Below are 23,087 nucleotides of genomic sequence, written 5' to 3' on the forward strand. Positions count from 1 at the left end.
ACATTTCGGGTCTCTCATTTAGGGCGACAGGCACACTGCTGGGGGGGGTAGGCCGTGGCCTTCTGCAGGGGTGGGGGATCGGGGGGGGGGGGATTTTTCTTTCTAGTTCTTAGTTTCCTCCTTGGTTCTATGGCCCTCTTTTCTTTTTCTTTTTCAGTATTACCGTTCCATAGGGTCTCTGCAGTGTTTTCGGTTTTGAGGGACGGGGCGTTGGTATATTATGACACGTGACTGAGCTGGGGTTCATCCTGATTTGTACGCGTAGCCCTTCTTCCCTGCTGCATTCGTGTTGCTTGTTGACCTCTCCCTTTGTGCGGACTACCTGCAGGACCTGGAACGATTGATTGGTAGTGATCCTGTGATTTAAAGATTTAAAGATTTGAAAATTAACCTTCATTGCTCCTGACTGCCAACATATATGCTTGCTCATACGTTCTGCCCTGCCTTTGCAGGAACAACTGGCCGCGTGATGCTATGTTTTCCTATTATTGCTTTGCTATTGTCATGACATCCTTAGTGGCCGGCCAGGTGGTTGTAGGCCTCTGCCTGTACTTTCTTGCGCTAATAATAAAGGTTCTCCAAAAATTAAAAAAAGAATTGTGTTTCAATGATCTGCTCATTTGAAGCTCTCTTTTGCTAGTTGAAGCATCAACAGGAACAATGCACGATTGTTACAGAACAACTTTCATGTGTATTTTGTCCTTGGGACAAGTAGGGCCAAGCCACGACAGCACAAACCCTTTGACTGACAGTTTACAGTGTCACATTATGGATCAGTGAAAGGCATTCCCTACAGTTAAGGCAATATTTGTGTCATGTGTTAATGCTGTTCAAACTTGCATTCATGGTTCATTAATGCAAAGCCTTTAATATTAGGGCAAGCCCTCTAAGTAAACGTTGTAAGCTTAGACTGCACTACTGAGAGTGGTTTCAGTATAAAAATGGTTTCAGACACACAAATACCTCGCTTTCCAGCTTGACTTATCCGCTCAATCCCGCCGAGGCTACTGATAGCGATAGTGCTGGGCTCGGGCAGTACAAAACATACCAACACACTGGAGCTCTCCACAAATGCCTACTTTCACAGGGTGGTTACACCATCTGTGGCACGCCATAGGAATGGAGAGGCTGATTTTGACACTCGCAGGGAAGGGGACCACGTTCAATGAGCTCTGGCAGCCCTTCTAGTCCCTTGTTCTTCAGAGTTCTGGAAAATAACCTGTCTAAGATATCTTCGCCTCGTCTGGCTTTCTGACCCACAAGCGGCTGAAGTAATATCCATACTCCAGTTACAAGACTCAAACACTGAATACATCTGTTTCTTTGGTGGACAAGGGACGGGGTGGGAGGTTGGGAGGGGGGAAGGGGGGGTGTAACAATAGGTTTCCTTTGTGTTTTCGGTTATGTTGAATTCCAGTTGGTATACAAACTGGGATTCTGAAGTGAAGGCCCTCTCGGAAGTCGTGCAAGGGAACACTAAGGACTTGGAGACATTAAAAGCTCAAAATAAAACCATGCAGGAGGACCTGGAAAGGCTTGAGATGCAAGCAAGGAGGAATAACTTGAGAATTCTTAAAATACCGGACTGCTCCGGAGGAGGAGATATCAAGGCTTTTGTTTGTAAACTTCTCAGGGAGGGACTCTCGAAAGATAGAAAGGACATAGATTTGGACAAAGAAATCCAGAGGGTTCATAGAGACCCCTTTAAGTTACATCCCGACAGGAAAGCTCCCAGAAAGATTTTGATTAACTTTCACACCTACGCCATTAAGGAACTGGTCCTGGGAAGAGCCCTAACAGAGGCTGCGCTTCAATTCGACTCAGTAAATTACCAAATCTGATCAGATCTGGGGAAAAGAACAGCGCAAAGGCAATGGGAGCTCGGATCTAGAATGCCTGAGTTAAGGTGTCTGAGTTAAGGTGTCTGGCGGCACCTGTCTAAATGAAATTTCCTGCACTACTAAAGGCGATGTGGAGAAACAAGATGCATCATTTCAGTTCCCCTGATGAAGTTGACATCTTTATGGCACAAATGAAGGAGCCAAACTTAAATAGGCATCTAAATAGGTATTTATATCTTCTGAAATCCAAATCTGGTGTGAGATAGGTTATGAGTACATTAAAGTTAAAAAATAAAAAAATAAAGGGGGTATAACTTACTAATCAGAATGGGTGAACCTTTTCTATATTATTTTCTTCTTTGGGTTTTAGTTTTGCCTCTGCCGCTTAGGGAGGGTCCCGAATAGGCGTTTTGTTTTTATCGCCAAGAGAATGGTATGGATGGGAGGAGGAGGAGGGGGGGGGGGGGGGTCCAGGGTGTAGGGAGCAAGAGGGAAACAATAATCAAGTCCTCATACGAGTCTAAAAACATTAGAGCAACGTGGGAAGATCTCTGGGAGCCATGAAAAATGAATAGGTCAAATAAAATCAAGCTAATGTAAATGGATTGAGAAATAGGATGAAGATGTCCCGGGTTAGTTAATTTCTAAATATTAGCGAGGCCATATTTGTTTTCTAGAAGAAACTCACCCGAGGCCCATGAGTGTAAGCAGGGTTTTGGTAAGCTCAGATGGGTTTGGGAGGTGCCCTGTTCTAAACAAAATGGAAGCACAAAGGGAGTCGCATTAATTATCAGAGGCAATGACGGCATAAATGTAGAAAAATTTTACACAGATCAGTCGGGAGATGGCTGGTGGCTACTCTGACAGTCTGGGGTACACCTTTAGTGTGTGCAGCCTATTATGGGCTGAACGAAGACAATTCAGTCGCACTTTTAAAGTAAGAGGCCAGTTTGCCAAATACTGCTGCACCAATCATAATTGGGGGTGATTTTAACCTGGTCTTGAATAAAGAGCTAGATCGTACCTCAAAAGTAAAATATAATATCCCACCAAGAATGTTTTCTGCGCTTAAAAGCATTATTAAAGAATTTAATTTGCTCGATATTTGGAGAGCAAAGAATGGGAATATTAAGGATTATTCCTTTTATAGTAAGAAATACAAACACCATTCTAGAATTGACTATTTCTTGGTGGATCAGTCAATGTTCCCCAAAGTCGAGTCTATAAGGCATATTCCAGTAATTATATCAGACCACTCAGCCGTAGAGTTGACTCTTAGCTTCAAACACAAAGAGTGTCAAAGAAGGTAGACTATGTTATTGAATGAAGTAGTAAGGTTAGAAGAAAAAGAACTGATGACTACTCAAGTTCAATACAGGTACATGAAAGGACCAGATAGTCTGGGAGGCTTTTAAAGCCTATTTAAGAGGGCTACTAAGCTCTATAATGATTCATAGGAGGACAATGATGAAAACTGCTGAAGAGGACAGGATTAATAAGATAAAGGAAAAGGAGAAAGATTTACAGAGGGCCTCTTGGGTCTCCCCGGGTATAGTGTCGCATTTGGATAAAGAGCTAGAGGGTCTACAGGCAGATTTCCAGGCGAATTTGGACAAGGTTTTGAAGGACAGGGGGGATGCCAGTTAGCTCCAACACTTCACCTATGGCCTAAGAGAAATGTGGTTCTCTTTTAGCCTGGAAGACTAGGACGGACAGGGTAAGAAACCTCATAATGAATTTAATTCAAAGAGGGTCAGGAGTCTTACTACATGATGATAATAAGATTCGGGAGGAGGTCAGATCTTTCATGAATAACCTTTATGAGGAAGATAGGATATCAGGACCAGAGAGAGCTGGTCCTCAGCTGGCTGAAGAACGCAGGCTGTTTTTGCATGCAAGTATAACGGGGGAAGAGATCAGAGTACAATTTAAAAAAATGGCCAGGGGTAAAGCAGCCGGCCCTGATGGGATTCCAATTGAGGTATATTTGGGGCTGTTGGACAAGATAGTGCCAGTGCTAAAAAATCTGTTCAATAAAATGTATATGCAGGGAGAAGGCACTCCTAGTTCATGGGCAGAAACAACAGTGACTAATTTTAACAAGCATTTGCAATGCAATGGTCTCGGCATCATTAAAGGTAGAGCTATTGGCATTGCTCATGACATTTTTTTTCTTTAAATCAAAAATAAAACTCTGCCCTCACCACTCTGCACTCACCACCACTCTGCACTCACCACCACTCTGCACTCGCCACTCACCACTCTGCACTCTGCACTCACCACTCACCACTCTGCACTCACCACTCACCACCAACTCTGCACTCACCACTCACCACCACTCTGCACTCACCACTCACCACCACTCTGCACTCACCACCACTCTGCACTCACCACCACTCTGCACTCACCACCACTCTGCACTCACCACCACTCTGCACTCACCACCACTCTGCACTCACCACCACTGAGGGCAGAGTGGTGGTGAGGGCAGAGTGGTGGTGAGTGCAGAGTGGTGGTGAGTGCAGAGTGGTGGTGAGTGCAGAGTAGTGGTGAGGGCAGAGTGGTGGTGAGGGCAGAGTGGTGGTGAGTGCAGAGTAGTGCAGAGTGGTGGTGAGGGCAGAGTGGTGGTGAGGGCAGCACCGCCAAAACTAACCTACACGAAGGAATGAAAGAAGTTGCCGAATGGATGAAACAAAGCCGTCTGAAACTGAACTCAGACAAAACAGAAGTCCTCATCTTAGGCACATCCCCCTCTGCTTGGGACGACTCCTGGTGGCCGGAAGCCCTCGGAAAAGCACCCATCCCGACAGACCACGCACGGAACCTTGGCGTCATCCTAGATTCTTCACTCTCAATGAACAGACAAGTCAGCGCCGTATCCTCTTCCTGCTTCAACATTCTTCGCATGCTCAGAAAAACATTTCGCTGGATCCCCTCCGAAACAAGGAAAACAGTCACCCATGCTCTGGTCACGAGCCGACTGGACTACGGAAACACCCTCTACGCAGGTACCACCGCTAAACTCCAGAAGAAACTCCAACGAATCCAAAACGCCTCAGCCAGACTCATATTAGACATCCCACGCAACGAACACATCTCTGGCCACCTTAAAGACCTCCACTGGCTACCCGTCAATAAGAGAATCACTTTCCGACTGCTTACCCACGCACACAAATCACTCTACGACATCGGACCAGATTGCCTCAACTCTCGACTGTCCTTCTACACCCCCTCCCGCCAACTACGCTCTTCCAGCCAAGCCCTCGCCACTATACCTCGCATCAACAAGACCACCATGGGAGGCAGATCCTTTTCATACCTGGCTGCTAAAACATGGAACTCACTCCCCGCTTACCTTCGCCTCACCCAGAACCACCTAGCGTTCAGAAAGCAGCTTAAAACGTGGATATTTGACAAATAATCCTCCTCCCCTTCCTAAGCGCCTTGAAACCCTCTGGGTATGTAGTGCGCTATACAAATTTTTTGACTTGACTTGACTTGACCACCACTCTGCCCTCACCACCACTCTGCCCTCACCACCACTCTGCCCTCACCACCACTCTGCACTCACCACCCCTCTGCACTCACCACCCCTCTGCCCTCACCACCCCTCTGCCCTCACCACCACTCTGCCCTCACCACCCCTCTGCCCTCACCACCCCTCTGCCCTCACCACCACTCTGCCTTCACCACCACTCTGCCCTCACCACCACTCACCACCACTCTGCCCTCACCACCACTCACCACCACTCTGCCCTCACCACCACTCTGCCCTCACCACCACTCTGCCCTCACCACCACTCTGCCCTCACCACCACTCTGCCCTCACCACCACTCTGCCCTCACCACCACTCTGCCCTCACCACCACTCTGCCCTCACCACCACTCTGCCCTCACCACCACTCTGCACTCACCACCACTCTGCACTCACCACCACTCTGCACTCACCACCACTCACCACCACTCTGCACTCACCACCACTCACCACCACTCTGCACTCACCACCACTCACCACCACTCTGCACTCACCACCACTCTGCACTCACCACCACTCTGCACTCACCACCACTCTGCACTCACCACCACTCTGCACTCACCACCACTCTGCACTCACCACCACTCTGCACTCACCACCACTCTGCACTCACCACCACTCTGCACTCACCACCACTCTGCACTACTCTGCCCTCACCACCACTCTGCCCTCACCACCACTCTGCACTACTCTGCCCTCACCACCACTCTGCCCTCACCACCACTCTGCCCTCACCACCACTCTGCCCTCACCACCACTCTGCCCTCACCACCACTCTGCCCTCACCACCACTCTGCCCTCACCACCACTCTGCACTCACCACCACTCTGCCCTCACCACCACTCTGCACTCACCACCACTCTGCACTCACCACCACTCTGCACTCACCACCACTCTGCCCTCACCACCACTCTGCCCTCACCACCACTCTGCCCTCACCACCACTCTGCCCTCACCACCACTCTGCCCTCACCACCACTCTGCCCTCACCACCACTCTGCACTCACCACCACTCTGCACTCACCACCACTCTGCACTCACCACCACTCTGCACTCACCACCACTCTGCACTCACCACCACTCTGCACTCACCCACCACTCTGCACCACTCACCACTCTGCACCACTCACCACTCTGCACCACTCACCACTCTGCACCACTCACCACTCTGCACCACTCACCACTCTGCACCACTCACCACTCTGCACCACTCACCACTCTGCACCACTCACCACTCTGCACCACTCACCACTCTGCACCACTCACCACTCTGCACCACTCACCACTCTGCACCACTCACCACTCTGCACAACTCACCACTCTGCACAACTCACCACTCTGCACCACTCACCACTCTGCACCACTCACCACTCTGCACCACTCACCACTCTGCTTGGTCTCTGTGGAAGTTTGTACTCCCTCTCAGACAGCACACAGCGTAAACTTATAGACACTGTTGGCTGATAAATCGGCATGGTGTGTATCACTTTCACCTACCGAATTAAGTGATTTCTATGGTCTTTTCTCTTTCTGTTGCACGAACCGGTGATACTAAGTGTCATCTTTCAACCTTCCGTGAAGTGAGGGGCGCTAGGTGATGGCCGCACTGTAGTTAGGCTCCCGCTGTACTCCGAGAAACACGCATCATAAACCCCATCCCGGCAGCAAAACTTGGACCCCCGACATCACCGATCGAAGCAGGATACTGGGCTGCATCTGTCCCCCGACATTGACGCCGGTCAAAGATAGCGGAGGGAAGCGACGAGCAGCGGAGTCTGGTGGCGAGGTGAGGGGAGGATTGACTGGAGCGCCCGCCTGGGAACATCACGCGAGCCCGAGGAGGTGTAGGCCGTGCCACGAGGCAACCTGCGGCCTGGTGTGCCCATCGGGTGAAATCGGAGCTGCTCGCTGAGGTTGGTGTTTCTCCCCCCCACCCCCCCCCGTGGGGCACAGAGACCTACCCGCAAGCCCTGAAAGAACTGCCCAGGGTGCCGATTGCAAATTCGGCCCGAACTGGTAGATGGAGCACGAAGCTAGCTGAGGCCTACTCTGCAAAGGAGGTGAGAAGTGGCGGCCGCTAGGCGTGTGGAGAGAGCCATAAAGCGAGGCAAGCTACCGCGAGTGGGTTGGGCATGGCGAGTGGTGGCACGAAATAAGGACCTGCTACAGACCCCTGGGACCGGACATCAGCAGCGCAGCTTTCCTATCTGTTCCAATTACCGGCAAGGGAGTTGTATGTTAGTTGCCACTAGAGCCACTACCACGGGCGGCATAGTGCCACGAGTGAAGCGGACAGCGCGAAGGGCAGTGGCTCCCTATTGGCGACAGAGACTACTTAGTGGTGTGCCTCAAATTACGTCCTCGTGTCCGCATAGGACACCAACAGCACTCTCACAACTGTAAGAGACGCAAACTCCTCTGTTGGGGATACAGGCCCCCACATTCCTGTCCGTGTATGAACAACACGGTTAATTGCTGGAGAGATAGCTACGCGAAGGGTCCTGCAGCTGGTAGCACCCCCCCCCCCCCCCTGGGGACGTTTGCTGGACATAAACTACTGGTTGTTCTGCAAGGCGTTTGAGAGCGCAGGCTTTGGAAAACCTGTGCAAATCCCTGACCACAGACACCACTGATTCACACGTCACAAAAGGCGCCACTACCACACAGCCATGGGAAGAACGGAACCTAAACAAGCAAAATTATCGTTTGACACCTGCAAAACACCCAGCTCCAGCTCGAGGGAACGTGTAGATGAGGACCCGCCGGAGACAAGAGATGAGGGGTGGAAAGAGCTTCTTGTAGGGATGCGGCAAAGCCTTTCCTCAATCAACACTAAAATGGACGCCATGAACAGCAGGCTAGAGTCGGTGGTGGCGAAACTCGACCAGCACAGGAACGTTTTAGAGAGGCGGAGAATAGAGTGTCCGAGTTGGAAGATGGCGCATCAGTTAATGTCACCCCTCACGATTTCATTGAACTCGCGGCCGCCCCGGAAGTCAGGCACGGTCGCCTGTGACGGGGGCGGGGCCACGTTCACACCGGAAGAGGAGGCAGGCGGAGTCGTAGCGTCTCGCGGCCCGGGGCTCCTGTGAGCGGTGTAGAGCCCCGGGGCTGCGCCAGCAGGAGGTTGGGCGCCGCGTGCTGAGGTAAGTGCGACGGTGACGGCGGGGGAGGGGAGGGGGAGGGGGGCCTCGGTGCACTTGTGTGTGTATGAGTCAGGGGTGGTGTCTCTGTATGTATGTATGTGCGTGCGTGCATGGGCGCGTGTGTGTGTGTATGCGCATGCGCGTGTGGTGCTTGCGCTTCCCAGGAGACAGCGCCTGGCCACAGCGCGCGTTCCAGTTACAAATCGCCTGGAAGGATGCGCGTGGCCAGGACTGTCTCCTGGGAATGATAGTCGCTGACAAAAGATCTCGGCGGAGACGCGCTTCCGCGCGTTGACGCCGAGACCTAAAAACGAATAAAGACCCTCAGAAAATTGAGTCCTACAGACCAATATCTCTGTTATATTGTTAAATTCTGATCATAAGGTCTTCGCAGGAATATTGGCAGCAAGGGTGGCTTAAGTTATTAAGCTTATAGTGCACCCGGATCAGGAGATTTTATACCCGGGAGACAGTTAAATGAGCTCACCTTCCAAGTAATGGGGGCAATCGACGTCAAGGTGGTTAAGAAGGCCCCTCTCACGATAGTTGCAATAGATGACGCAAAGGCTTTTGAGCAGGTGGACTGGACATATCTCTGGGAGACTCTATGAAGCTTTGGTTTTCCGAATAATTTTGTGCAGGCTGTGAAATCCCTTTACTTTAATCCTAAAGCAAAGATTTTAGTCAATGGAGTACTGACTGTTTGGTTCAGTATCTCAAGAGGCACTAGGCAGGGGTGTCCTCTGTCACCATTATTATTTAACCTGTATATTGACCAGTTAGTCTTTTGACTCAGCGCAGATCCAATTATCAAGCCCTTAAATCGCAGAGCTAGAGTAAAAACTCACCCTGTTCGCGGATGATCTGCTTCTGTATACATCTAATCCAGCAGAAGCGATACCATGGCTGTTTGAGAAAGCAGAAAATGTTGGAGAAGTTTCAGGTTACAAAATTAATAAGGAAAAGACCGAAATAATGGAATGGAATCAAGTCACTGGAACTCAGGGGGCAACAAATCAAATGAGATACCTTGGGGTCCTTCTAGCCCAGCACTTAGAAGACATCCCAAAATTAATTGGAAGAGGCTCTCTAAAGAGGTTGGTAGTCTTTTAACAATGGGTAAACCTCCCCTTAAATATTTACGGGAGGGTCAACCTCATTAAAAGGATAATCTTGCCTAAAATAACTTTCCTGAATAATTCTATTCCATTACTTTTTAGCGCTAAGAACATAGCTAAATTACAGGGCAAAATTGGGACTTTTATATGGGTGACTAAAAGTCCCAGAATTGCATGGAAAAAGTTTAGAAGAGGTCTTAATGTGGGAGGGTTAGCTTTACCAGACCTACTTAACTATTGTTACGGCTTTCATTTAAAAAAATTTAGAATCTTGGCCAACAAAACTGATACCTCATCACTGGGTTTATTATTCGAGGCAATGTTACAGGACGTGGAGCATTTCCTCTACAAGTTTGGAGATCCCAAGTTTTATAAAAAAGTTAGACTTAAAATTCTGGCAGCTGCATTAAAGAATTGGATGAACATCAGAAGAGGTCTGAAAATTCCGTAATATGCAGCACAGGCTCCAATTTGGGACTCTCCCGGTACTCCGGAATGTCTGCAAGACCAACTTTGTCAACCTCTTAAATTGGCCAGTATTAGATTTTGGGGAGATCTTCGAAAGGACTCACAGTTGATCAGTTGGGAGTCACTATCCTGTTTAACGCAAGGTACATTGACAAGATTTAAGTTTTATGAGTTATTCCGCTTGGTGGGCTACGCAGACCTGGGGCAAGGGCGAAGCCAACTGGAAATTTGATTTAGTTTCTAGAACAGGTATTTGGAAAAGGAAAGTTTCCATTTGGTGCTGGGCCCTATTGGAAACCGGTGAAGACGTGGAATTGAAAGTTAGAATACTTTGGGGTGGTGAATTTAGAGGTAATGAACAGGAGATACGTAAACTTTGGTGTGACTCTTTTTCCATGTTGCAAGCAGCAGTTAAACCAGCTGCACTTAGGAGGAACCATCTCTATACGGCCCATAGAGTCTATTGGTCTCCAAAGAAACTATCTAAACCTACTGGGAAGGAGTACAATTGCCCCAGGTGTAAGTACCCCGCAGCGTATGACATTCACATGTTTGCGGATTGTCCGGGAATTAAGCAGTACTGGACTGAGGTATGTGGTTTTTTGGAAGATGTGTTGCATCAGCAGGTTAAGGTTACGCCCAGTAAAGTTTTCTTTGGTCTTCCGAACAATTATTGTATGAATGCTCCTGCCTACAAACTTGTGTTTTGTGTGATAATTCTTGAATAGAGGCAAATTTCTAGGGCGTAGAAATCGGAACACCCCCCCCCCCCCCCCCTCCCCCCACCCGACCTTCCTCGAATGTCTGAAGAATATTATCTATACCAGCGAATCTGATATGGCCTGCGATAATTTAAGTAAACCCTTAAAAACATGCAAGTTAGTAGGTTTGCACAGACTTAAAAGGGCATTCCAACCCTGGAACTATTGCTTACCATTACTTACAGCCTCAGTATGTAGGTCTGTGGAAACGTGGCAACATAAGGGAATGGCTAGTATTTAAACTCTACCATGGAAGGCGCCCTGGCATAATCAGATAGGCTATTTCAGAGCTCTTATATAATGAGATTGCTGCCATAATTTGTTGCTGCCTTACAAAGCATAAAAGGGACAAGTGGATTTTGTTACAGGACAAGTAGATTTATGAAGCAACCAGCTCTATAGACAAGCAGATATTTTATTAAATTCCACACCCCTGCAAGGACATAGTTACAAGGAGCTGCTGGCTGAGACCTTAGCATTGGCACAAAATCTCACAAAAGGCAATGTCCCTGTGTACCTTTCATAACTAGAAAGAGTCAACTTCCACCTAAAATATAACTCGCTCTGAACTCGGGCAAAGGCACATCCAAAATATTTCTAATTAAAGTACTTCGGATTTGTATACACCCCAGGCTGACCTACAACTCACTACATTGTTTGTAAAGAGGGCCATATACCAGAAACATTTTCAATTCATTCAACCAATAAAAAGACACATCTGGGACACCATTTATTTTCAGTGATCGGTATGGCACCAACATGTCATTGGTGGGGTCACTTAACAGGGATTTGGAATTCTAGACAATGAGAGAACGAATAGAATAAGAGGTGGCAGTAAAGGTCTGTAGGGAAGTGAATAAAACTACCCAAGGAGGGTTGAAGTAGAGAGGAGCTGTAATTCACTTATTTTACTTATTTTCATTCCCTGAGGTCCTATGAGAACATTTAAACAAATGGCAAGCTCTTTTGCTGGTTTTAAAATGCTGAAAGTTTCACTTTGTGCCAGTTATGGACTGGAAATTAACGGGAAAAACTTTCTTCAGAGAAAGCAATGATTCTGTTCTCAGGGTGTTTGCGAACTAGAGCAATACCATTTCTGCTTCAAGGAAACATGCCCTGGCAAAGTCAATTGGTACTGCCTTTGGAACTTATTAGCTGTGCCAATGGTTTTAGCCAACACTTTTGATGTGGTCCACTTTGCCATTTTGTAGGGGAGTGTTTCACACATGAGCACATCTACAGAACGCAGCGGGTTTTTGATTTTCTTTGTAGTTACCGATCAGAGTTGGATCAGTAACTAAAATAAAGTGTGAAACATTTTTAAAAGCATGTGTGGGTAGAAGCAACAGTGTGGGTGGAAGCACCATGGGGGATGCAGGAGACGAAGCAAAACAGGGAGGCACAGTTGGGGCAGGTGCAGCGCTGTGCAAGGGTGGGGGAAAGCAACAATTTAGGGAGCAGATGGGGGAAGCAAACAAGAGCAACATAGAAATGGAGGGGGGGGGAACACATGGGCGAGAAAGCATTGCAGGAGTACATATTTATTATAAAGTTTTATATGGGGTTAGCATAACATTGAGTGGTGAGCGGAGAGGCCCACAGGAAATAGAGAGCGACACTGAGGGTGTAGGGGGAGACCACTGGAAAACACATGGAGTGCTATGGATATGACCTTCTGATTAGTTATATGTGATTTTTTTTTTTTATAAAACTCTTTTTATTGATACATCGCACAGAAGACAAAGCACTCCGTGCCCTGGAGGAACTGCAACAAACATATAGCATAATCAGCGATCCATATAGCTTCTTAAAACATAACCCCGAACCCCCCACCCACCGGAACCCCCACCCCCCCCACCCTCAACCCAGGCCCCCCCATCCCCCGTTATATGTGAATTTTTGATGGTTTGCTACAACATTTTTAGTCTTATTGTATTCTCGCTCTCTGATGCGCCATTTGTTTTAATGTGCTTGGTCTAAATTGACCCTGTCTTGATGATGACCCTCTAATGAGATATGGTTCGAAAGGCCATCAACAAGTACCTGGCTGACACAGACTTTCACGGCATGACCCATATGTGCAGAAATACCATGTTTACCTTTGGACTTTTGATTGATAGATATTTTGGAATTTGCATGTGCAATTAGGTGGCTTCCTCGGTTTCTTAAATTTATTACGATTCGCCTCTTTTTTGTGAGCCGCCAGCACAATTATTGAGCTCTGTGTATTCACAGTGGAATGAGCACTTATTGCTCTGGTTTTAATGAGGGGTAAGCTGCATAGCTGCACATGGTTAAGAGAAATCTTATTTAGATTTGTTGCATTATTTGGTCATATCTTCACACTAGTTAGGAAGTTTCAGTGAAAAGTGTCAGCTATCACTGTGAATGTAATGCAGCAGATAGGTCATCTTAAAGTCAAACAAGCGCTCGTGATGCCAATAGTTCTAGCTTTAATGTGCTGCATTCACATGGGCAGAGTATTTTACCTCTGGCATACTGGGAATAGAAACGCGAACCAAGAAACACAAACATGCGACAGAGGTAAGGCATCTCTGAAGGTTAAAATAAATGTCTATCACTTTAATCACTAATTAAATAGTTGACTGTAGCTCAAAAAAAAAAAGTTACGCCAAAAGAACAAAATCAAGCAACTATAGATGGTAAACAATAATTAAGGAATTTCACACAAAGTGTACAGTAATCCTTAATTGATGTCCAATGTTTTTACTTTCAAACAAAAAAACTACTTTAATTTACACAACTGAATATTAAACATAAAATTACAAATATGCACGGTGAAACAGACCTTTTTACCACTACCTCACCTAGAGATTTGTGTCAACAATGCTCCCACATGGGCCTACTGGACAAAATTGGGATTTTCACAATCCAAACAATTGTAGGCAGACCCAAAGTATACATTAAAATGAACATTACCTCTCATTCAAAATACGCCAAGCATTTTCTGTGGTCAGGCCTAAAAAGGAATATATGTACTAAATCTCTTCTCATTGCATTTGTTGGAGCTCACAACGTAAAACCTCTTGCTATTTTATTTGTCTCAGTTCAAAAATGTAAAACCCCTTCCAATTGAGTTTGTCAAGGCATTCACAATATAGAACCCGTTTTTATTGTAGTTGGCAGAGGGTTTTCAATGTGAAATCATTTGCTATTGCTTTTGTCTGATTACACAGCTTAAAACTCATTCCTATTGCAAGTCAAATAGTACAAAATGTAAACTCTATACCATTGGTGTTGCCTAGAGAGTTCACAACGTAAAATCCCTCACTATTGCCTTTGTCAGAGTTCACAATATATATTCTCTTCCTACTGTGTGTTAGAGGGTTCACATTGTAAAGTCCCTGCCTATGGTTTGAAGTAAGGAGGTCTCAATGTAAAACCCCTTACCACTGCATTCGTCAGAGTTGACAATGTAATCGCACTTTGTTTTCAGGCAAGCAGATCAATTTAAAAGCCTTTCCTATAATATTTGCCAGAGTTCACAAAGAAAAACCCCTTTCTACTGAATTGTTCAAAGGGTTACACCATGCAAAGCCCCTTCTTACTGTACCTATGGTCTGCATTACAAATATTTGTTTACAGGCATTAATGCAGCATAATAGCAACCCACCCATACAAAACTACTTTAACATGTGCGTTTCACAACAAATAATTCAGCCCTACTGTTGTTATAACTTCTCATAATCATTGGCTTGTTTCCATAGGAAACTCAGGCTTACTTTACTGAGCATAATCTGTGAAATACAATAGCTCTTTTTCTAAGGAAGCACATTTCTGCCAAATATAATCAAACCCAGTAGGAATGAAAAATCGATATGTGGGTGGAGACAAAAGCCCCTTTCAGTGGTGCTTCTTATCTGTTGATCAAATAAGGTAAAGGGGCAGCTACCCTGTCAAGACAGAAGATGTTACATTGATAAGACTTATGATTTAAATAATAACTGGCTGGGGAATGATTTGGGGTTCACGTGAATAGTTAGGATACAACGTTTCTTGTATGAGAAGACTTGGTGAGATGTGCAAGGTTTTGAGAGGTGATCTGAAAATGTATCCCTGTGAGTTCGAAGCTGCGAGAAAGCATTAAGAAAGACAAGGAGAGTGGTAAGGTGAGCTATATTTTTAATACAGAATAAAAGATGCTCAGTGGGCTCCACGACTGGGAGTTACTTAAGTACTTATAAGACCTGTTTAATATAGTAATTTAGTCAGGTGAGGAAAAGATGCCTTATAACTATAGTCAGTATCCAGTGGTGCAAACATAATGAAAGATCGTGGTGGTCTAAGCAACAGAGGGAACCTCTGAAAGTTAAAAATGTTTGAGAATCCAGAGAAAGAAACAGAAGGACATGAATATGTTTTCTTGTAAGATTCATCAGAGCTTGGTGTCCCGGATGACTCAAGTTGTTGACTTTGTTGGTAGCAGTTGGTGTAGCTCCAAACATTGCTGAGGATGCTCTAACAGAGTAGTTGGAAAGTGGGATTTGAAATACAGGACTGCAATGGATTCCAGCATGCACTAGTCTAAAAGGCCAGTTTTAAAGGCTTATCTAGCTATGTTCCCCCCGCAATTCCTGTATGGGGCAGAGTTACTATTCTTGGGTGGCAAACATGGATGGGATGTAGAGGAGGGAAAAGCTTTGAAAAACTTATTCTCACTCCCTAAAAGCTCCATGGTGCAAGCTGTAAAGTTAAAAACATGTGTAACCTCATGGAAGATAACAGTTTGTATGGCCTTAGTGAGATTTTGGCAACGCCTGGGTACTGAGGACGAACTAAAGGTCTCGCAATGGTGTAAGAGAGAATTGCTGGCGAGTGAACGAATATGGGCTAAAGGGGTTAGAAATTCCCTCAGTATGGTTGGCAAACTGCTACGTCTTGATGTAAACCCTGTGTCTCTGCAAATTGAGATCACGGGAAAGGCCTTGAGGGAGGTAGGATACGAGGTATCTCGAGCCGAGGACCTAGCTTATCTGGTGACGAAAAAGTCAGTTCAGTTTATGGCCCAGGTCTGGCAAAAAGATATACACTTCCCTTACATGGATAGATTACCTAATAGATGGCTGAGGAGAGAAGTTCTAAGGCTAAGATCTGGATTGAACCCCTATTATGGTAATATTAGAGCAAAATCAGAGATGATAGATAGCACTGGAAACTGTAAGTGTATAGTGGGAACCTCGTGTGACATGATGCATATTTTATTATACTGTTCAAAGTTCTTAGAACTTCGAAAGGAGATTTTATGTCCAATTTTTAAAAAATATGGTGTCCATAATAGACTTGCTGCAAGTATGCTCCTAACAGAAATGTTCTCTTTGGATATCACTTGTGCTCTGGGGAGTTTTATGCAAAAAGTTAAACGAACTATGAATTGTGATTAGTCTAAGCCCTGCGCGATGAATTTTAATGAGTTATAGGTGTATATGGTTTTAAAGTTTTTATCTGACAATGAATTATTTTTAGAATGTTTTATCTGTTTAAGGACAATGGTCCAAATAAACTTGATTTTTGAACTGAAACTAGTCTAAAGGAGGAGAAGCCTCTGACTGATAGTGCAAAGTAAACTATTTGATTTTAGAAAACCCTCAAATGTTATTCACGATCCTGTAATATTGATTAGTTATTTAATAAAGCGTACTGTTGTTGTTTTTAGGTTATGTACAAAGAATGTTACTATTAATTGATTTAATGACATGCCTAACATTTTTTCTTTCAAAAAATTGGCAGGGAAGGAAAACAATGCTTTGATGCTATATCAGTTTGGATCAAAGCAAAATCCTGATTGGAAGACGCAACAAGACAGTCTTCTGTCGTTCACTCTCGCCTGTGAATGATAATGCACATGTCCATGGCTTAGAAAGAGTTCTGAAACCAACATAAATGTGGCTTTGTTGTTGGTTCAGTGTAACATTATTTAAGTATACAAACTTGAGAAGCTGATGTGCAACGGTCTGCTCAGAAATTAACTGTTCAAGGAGTATGTAGTGGCTTTTGATTGAAATATTGAGGAAAATAAAAGAGCACACACATTTCGGGTCGGTAGAGATGGCTCTAAATCACCCCTCCCCGACTTGTAAAGGGAGGCTGGATTTATGTAAAAGGAAACAGTGCAGCTGTGTACAAAGGACATCAGGCCTCTAAAATGCCCAAGCACACCACAGGCTGTGACTGAGAGTCAGAGTGCCACTGCTTGACTATCAAAAAGCAATAGCAAGTTACTGCCTTTGTTAAGGCTGGCTCAAAATAGAAGTACCCACAACACACGCAAAATGAAGCAGGAGAACTCTTGACATGGCTGTCATTAGCCTTTCTAAAGCAACAATTGAGGAAGTACAAGACAATGCCTGGCCAAGAAACGTCCGCACCTTGCATGACAGAAACTACAGTCCCACCTTTCACTACCACCATCTACCAAATGGCAGTGCTCAATAAAAATAATCAACAGATCCTTCCTAAAAAGGCTCATGGAATTTACTGAGAGTAACCCTGTTTATATTCTCCTCACTTCAATGTCTGGGTCTTCACCATGCAGCGAAAGAAATACAAGCACTACACTTCCACTTTCTAGGGAAGCTATTGTGAACTCCCTCGTGTGCCATGCACATCCAGGGGCATCTCAAATGGATCCTAGTTCGCTTTTGTAATGAATAATGTGAGACAAATTCGAAGAGTGAACCTCATAAGACATGCACTCCAGTATTTCCATAATCTCCTTTTTGATGTCTGCACCATTTACCCCGTATAAGCTCAAACATTGCTATAATCATGAATTTATGCAGCCTTTCCAGTGCAATCTAAACCTCTGTATATTTCCAACTGTAAGTTCCCAGTGACTACTTTACACTTCTAGCCCATGAACTGATCAACTGTTCTAGCTAAAGTAATAGTCTACTAACCTGTAGTCCTTTGAGGGGGAGCTAGCCTGTTTGCCCGATTCTAGCAATTAAAAAACGGTACCCCAAATAGCACCACCTCATGTGCAAATAAGGTTGTTTCTTACTAAAGATTTACAATCTCAGATTGTTGCATGCAATCTCAAAAACAAAAACCTCCTCTATATCCGATGAGAACTGAACTGGACATAAAACCTTGAAACGTTGCCTTAATACCGATTTTATTTCTGCAAATTGCACACACCTTTTAACAAATATCACAACCTCTATTTCAAAATTCATACTTCTGAAACCTAACAATACCTAATCTCCTGTAGTTCATCTGCCACACACTTGCAAAAATTCACATACCCTCCTCCTACCGAAGAGCACACTTAACTCCTATTAATTTAATCCACTACGTAGAAACCGGAGCAAATGCAAAATAATCGTTTAAATCAGAGCACAAGACTGATCCAAATACCTAACAATAACCACTGAAAGGCACCCACCTTGGGATCCGAAGCACCATGCTAATGGGCATAACATAATTGAATTGCTATACAGGAGTAGAAGCGTGGTGCACATGCAATTACATAATAATACAATATATTACCTTCCTGGCCCACACTCAAACCATAACAGCAGTCGGGCAGTTGTAGTTGATGTAGGCTTTATTATAAATCCCTAATGCTGCTTGACACACCTACAACCACTTAAGAAAAGACAACTACGGATCACGTCTACTCCAAACCTAAATCAAAAAGACATGAGAAAATGTTCCATAATGGTTGCAATACGAATTTTAAAAAAAATACCACAAATATTCACTAGTTGCCATGTGTTATAAATCATGTAACGAAAAGAACTGACGCAGTTGAAGAGTGGTTCAGGCACGAGAAGTGTTAATTAGCGACAAGTATGACAGACCGACTGGGCTACACAAGAAGGATAAAGACTGGGGTTAAGAGTCACAAAGCGCGCTCCTAAGAGCAAGACTCATATCGGATGACTGATGGTAGAGCTGGGACAAGACACAAAGGGGTGGCAGTGCTGGCAACATCCAGTACTAACGGCATGCATACTACGGTGACTAGCTATCGCCTACTTACACTGACAGTCCATGAATCCACCCTCACGTCCATAGCCCGACTGCCTATGTATTTAGCCCATATCATTTGTCCGTAATGTTACCACTTCCGGGTCGCATAACAACCAATCGCAAGCCGGAACACATTCTGGGCGTGGTCTGTGAGTGTACGATGCAGCTAAAGTGCAAGACGACTTCAATGACGCAATGGGCACCCCAACCAATCTTAGTGCGCCATACAGAATTCTGAAGTACGGATTGGCTGTGGAGTCCGAACTCCTAATTGTCCGCTCCCTGACAGTCGACGGGTGCTAGTTTAGCTTTGGCGAGCGTGGAATTTGCCGCTGCTTTAGGCAGAAGGAAGATGGACAGGGACCGAGCGGTGATAACAGCCTGTCTCGAGAAGGCTATGCCGGACAGGACTCCTACCGCTACCGTTCTGAATGGGCTAAGGGCAATAAACACGGAATGTGTCCTTGTTTAACGTAACTGGTACTCATAAAGCGCTCCAAAACCTTTGGGTCGAGTTGTTCGTGTTATATAAAACAGCCACAAAAAAAAGGTGAGGGGAGCAGCGTGCCGCAGTGTCCCAGGTGGTAAAAGTGAGTGATAGTTGAACCCTGATGTGCAGAGCTTTAAGTGGGATAAAAAACGTGGCTTAAAAACGCGTAAGCTACAAATCTGTGCTAAGCATAGTGTGCCGCCCGACATGTAGTTGATTTTTCTGTCATTGCATCCAGATATATGATACAAGTAACATCATACCCTCAAGTCAGAACTATTGGCTTTGTCAATAATTGTTAGTTGCATAAGATAAATAATCAGTAACTATGGCTTGTATATATATTATTGAGAAAGCATCCACCTAAAACCCTGGTGACACCACAGCAATGTTGCTTGCTGTTCCTGCGTTTCAAAAAGAAAAGGGAAATCCAGAGAGAAAATGACTCTCTTTAAAGGATTTAATAGAAACAAAGATCCAAAGGCGGACTCCAAGTGCTGCACAAGCCTCAGTGTAGTAACCCCAGGTGTAATCCAATATCAGTTGGTTGGGTGGTGTGCACAAGCTGCTCCTGCAACCGCCGTTGAGGGCTGCAACGCTGTTTGCTTGGGAACCAAAACTAGTGAAGCAATGGATGGAGCGGTGCACTACCCAGGGTATAGTGGTATTCAATAATGAAGCACAATCAGTTACTTTGTTGGTACCATCTTTATTGAAATAGATCCAAATCAACAGAAATCAGCCAATGCGTTTCGTTCAAGGAAATGAACTTCGTCAGGGCAATGAGTGTATGTCGAAAGCCTTCACAAGTAGGAAACAATAAGGTCCAATCAACCTCAATATGTAGTCGTCGATCCAATAGTAGCTTAGGCCTCCATGATAAGGGCCAACAGCGAGAAGCCTTGGACTGGCGGTCTGAGCATAACCACACTGCTCAAAGCTTCGAGAAGTGTGGTTACGCTCAGACCGCCAGTCCAAGGCTTTCGACATACACTCATTGCCCTGACGAAGTTAATTTCCTTGAACGAAACGCGTTGGCTGATGTCTGTTTTCTGTTGATTTGTATCTATTTGAATAAAGATGGTACCAACGAAGTAACTGATCGTGCTTCATTATTGAATACAAGTATACCCTGGTAGTGCACCGCTCCGTTTCTTCATTACCTCTTTAAAGGATTTCCCTTCCGCCTACAACGATCACCTAGCATCGTCATGCCGTAACTTCACTAGTGAGAAGTGAGCAGTGTGAGCACGCGTACATCGATGTGCCTACTGTCACTGCAGTCTGAAAACAACTGACCTCCTGTGCCAGGGCACAAAACTGAACCCGATAGAGACCTGTTTTGAGGCCTCCTTTAAAAAACTGCTGGTGCTCAGCACTGGGGAGAGCTGGCCCACTTAAAGCCCTGCTGATATGGTCTACTCAGTATAATTGTCATTAGATCAGTGCATTAAATGGAAAGAAAATAAGTGCAGGTACTCATCAAAAACAAGCATTTGCAATGCAATCAGTCTCACCTTTGGGACCTTGTAAGTGTTTAACTAGAGCTATTGGCTCTGCGAATGTGTTTAAGTTATGTTATAAAAAACAAAATTTAAAAGTTATCAGTGGTCACCATGTCAACAGTCTTATTTGCGTGAGAGTTCTACTGTTACTTGGCAGACTTCTACCGTTCTGAATTACAGGTAGATTTATTAGCAAAAGATAAGAGTTTGAGACTAGACAATGGTACAATCTTGCTGAATGCAGCTTCTCCACTAGAAATGGGGGTGGGTAGGCAAACCAGACTGACTTTTTGCGCACTTTGATGAAACATTATTGGAATATTAAATGAATGTGTATTGAAAGTTGCCAACAGAGTAGTTCCAGAGTAGTGTGCTACTTGCACATCAAAACCGCATCAGGGGTAACAAGCACTATATAAATGCAAACCTCTTTCCCTCTTCGATCCCTCCACCAACCCTTCTCTACCCAAATAACTGAATAACAAATCCACTGCTCAAATTACTTCATATTTTACTAGAATAATTTTCAACACTAATCCATTATGGGTTCCGGAGTGGAGTGCTACTCGCCAGAAAAGCGCTTCATCACCCATCAGGGGTAACAAGAGCTATATAAATACAAACCTTTTTCCTACTCTATCCTTCTGCTATCATTCCAAATCCAAATAACTGACTAACCTATCCACCACTTAAAACGTACTTGCATGTTTCACTATACTAATCAATCAAATCAATCAGAGTACTTGTAAAGCACGCTACTTACCCGTGAGGGTCTCAAGGCGCGGAGGGGAGGGGGTGCCGCTAGTGCTCGAAGAGCCAGGTCATGAGGAGTCTTCTGAAGGCGAGTAGGTCTTGGGTCTGCCATAGGTGGGTAGGGAGGGTGTTCTAGGTCTTGGCTGCGAGGTAGGAGAAGGATCTGCTGCCGGAGGTTGTTCCTTGGATGCGGCGAGGGCGAGGCTGGCGGAGCAGAACTGGCGGGTGGGAGTGTAGAAGCTGAGTCTGCTGTTCAGGTAGGTTGGTTCGGTGTTGTGGAGTGCTTTGTGTGCGTGGGTGAGGAGCTTGAAGGTGATCCTCTTGTGGGTGAAGTTGGGCCAGTTTCTTTCTCCCCCTAAGCCTGTGCATTGTGGGGCCCCTCAGGGCTCCTCACTAAGCCCCATATTGTTTAACATCTATTTGGCCCCACTCGCCTGGGTAGTCAGATCCTTCGGGCTTGAGGTGTTGTCGTATTCTGACGACACTCAAATATTGGTCTCTCTCACGCAGCCCGTGATGGATTCTGCCCTGTACTTCAGGAACTGTATGGAGGCGGTATCTCAATGGATGATACAGAATTTCCTGAAGTTAAATGGGGAGAAAACTGAGGTGTTGCTCTTTGGGGGTAATCAGGATATCTGATCAAATGACTGGTGGCCACCCTCACTTGGGGATATCCCCCCCCCCGCCAGTCCGCTAGGAACTTAGGGGTGCTTATAGATACCACGCTTTCTTTTGATCGTCAGGTCAGCAGGACGGTCTCTACTTGCTGCGGCATCATCAGTGTTCTTAGAAAGATTGCTCACTATCCTTCCCCTGATGCTCGGAAACAAGCCACTGTGGCATTAGTTTCTTCGAGACTGGACTATTGCAACGCCCTCTATGTGGGTATAAATAAGAGCTTTATCCATCGTTTGCAAATGGTCCAGAACGCGGCGGCAAAGATGGTTCTTGACCTCCCCAGGCTTGCCTCTGCCTCATTAGCTAGAAGAAATTTACACTGGATCCCCATTCAGTCCAGGATCTCCTTCAATATTCTTTGTCTTGCCCATGGGGCTGTTCATGAGATGGGCCCAGAGTGGATTAGATCGCTTGTTCACTCCTACTCCCCCAGTCGAGCTCTTCGCTCCTCCAATAAAAATCTTCTTGTGGTTCCCAGATTTGTAAGAGCATCATGGGGAGGTAGAGCTTTTTCCTCAGTTGCACCCAGGTTATGGAACTCGCTCCCTCATGAACTTGCAGGGCAATCTTCCCTTGCCCTGTTTCGTTAAGCTTTAAAGACCTGGCTTTTCTCTGAGGCATATCTGTAATAGTACACATTAGCGGATTACAGTCTGGACGACCTGTTGGCGCCTTGATGCCCTTGGGCTAAGTTACGCTGTACAAGACTCCCTTCTTTCATTCATTCATTGTCGATGGGGAGCCGGTGTTGGTCTCTCTGGTGGGGGGTGATATGGCTGCGGCGGGGGACATTG

The 23,087-nt window shown here is 45.5% G+C and overlaps 1 protein-coding gene across 2 annotated transcripts in view; it reads right to left on the reverse strand.

Moving 5' to 3' along the window:
* OSBPL8 (oxysterol binding protein like 8) overlaps nt 1-18,963 on the reverse strand; it is a 1,216,063-nt gene extending 1,197,100 nt beyond the window's left edge. For both annotated transcript variants that reach the window (XM_086918072.1, XM_086918071.1), the window contains exon 1: nt 18,875-18,963. The gene's annotated coding sequence lies outside the window, so the exon portion shown is untranslated. The remainder of the gene's footprint in view (nt 1-18,874) is intronic.
* Nucleotides 18,964-23,087: the final 4,124 nt, after the last annotated feature.

The sequence above is a fragment of the Lissotriton vulgaris genome, chromosome 1_1, assembly GCF_964263255.1.
Source record: "Lissotriton vulgaris chromosome 1_1, aLisVul1.2, whole genome shotgun sequence".
Classification (NCBI taxonomy): domain Eukaryota; kingdom Metazoa; phylum Chordata; class Amphibia; order Caudata; family Salamandridae; genus Lissotriton; species Lissotriton vulgaris.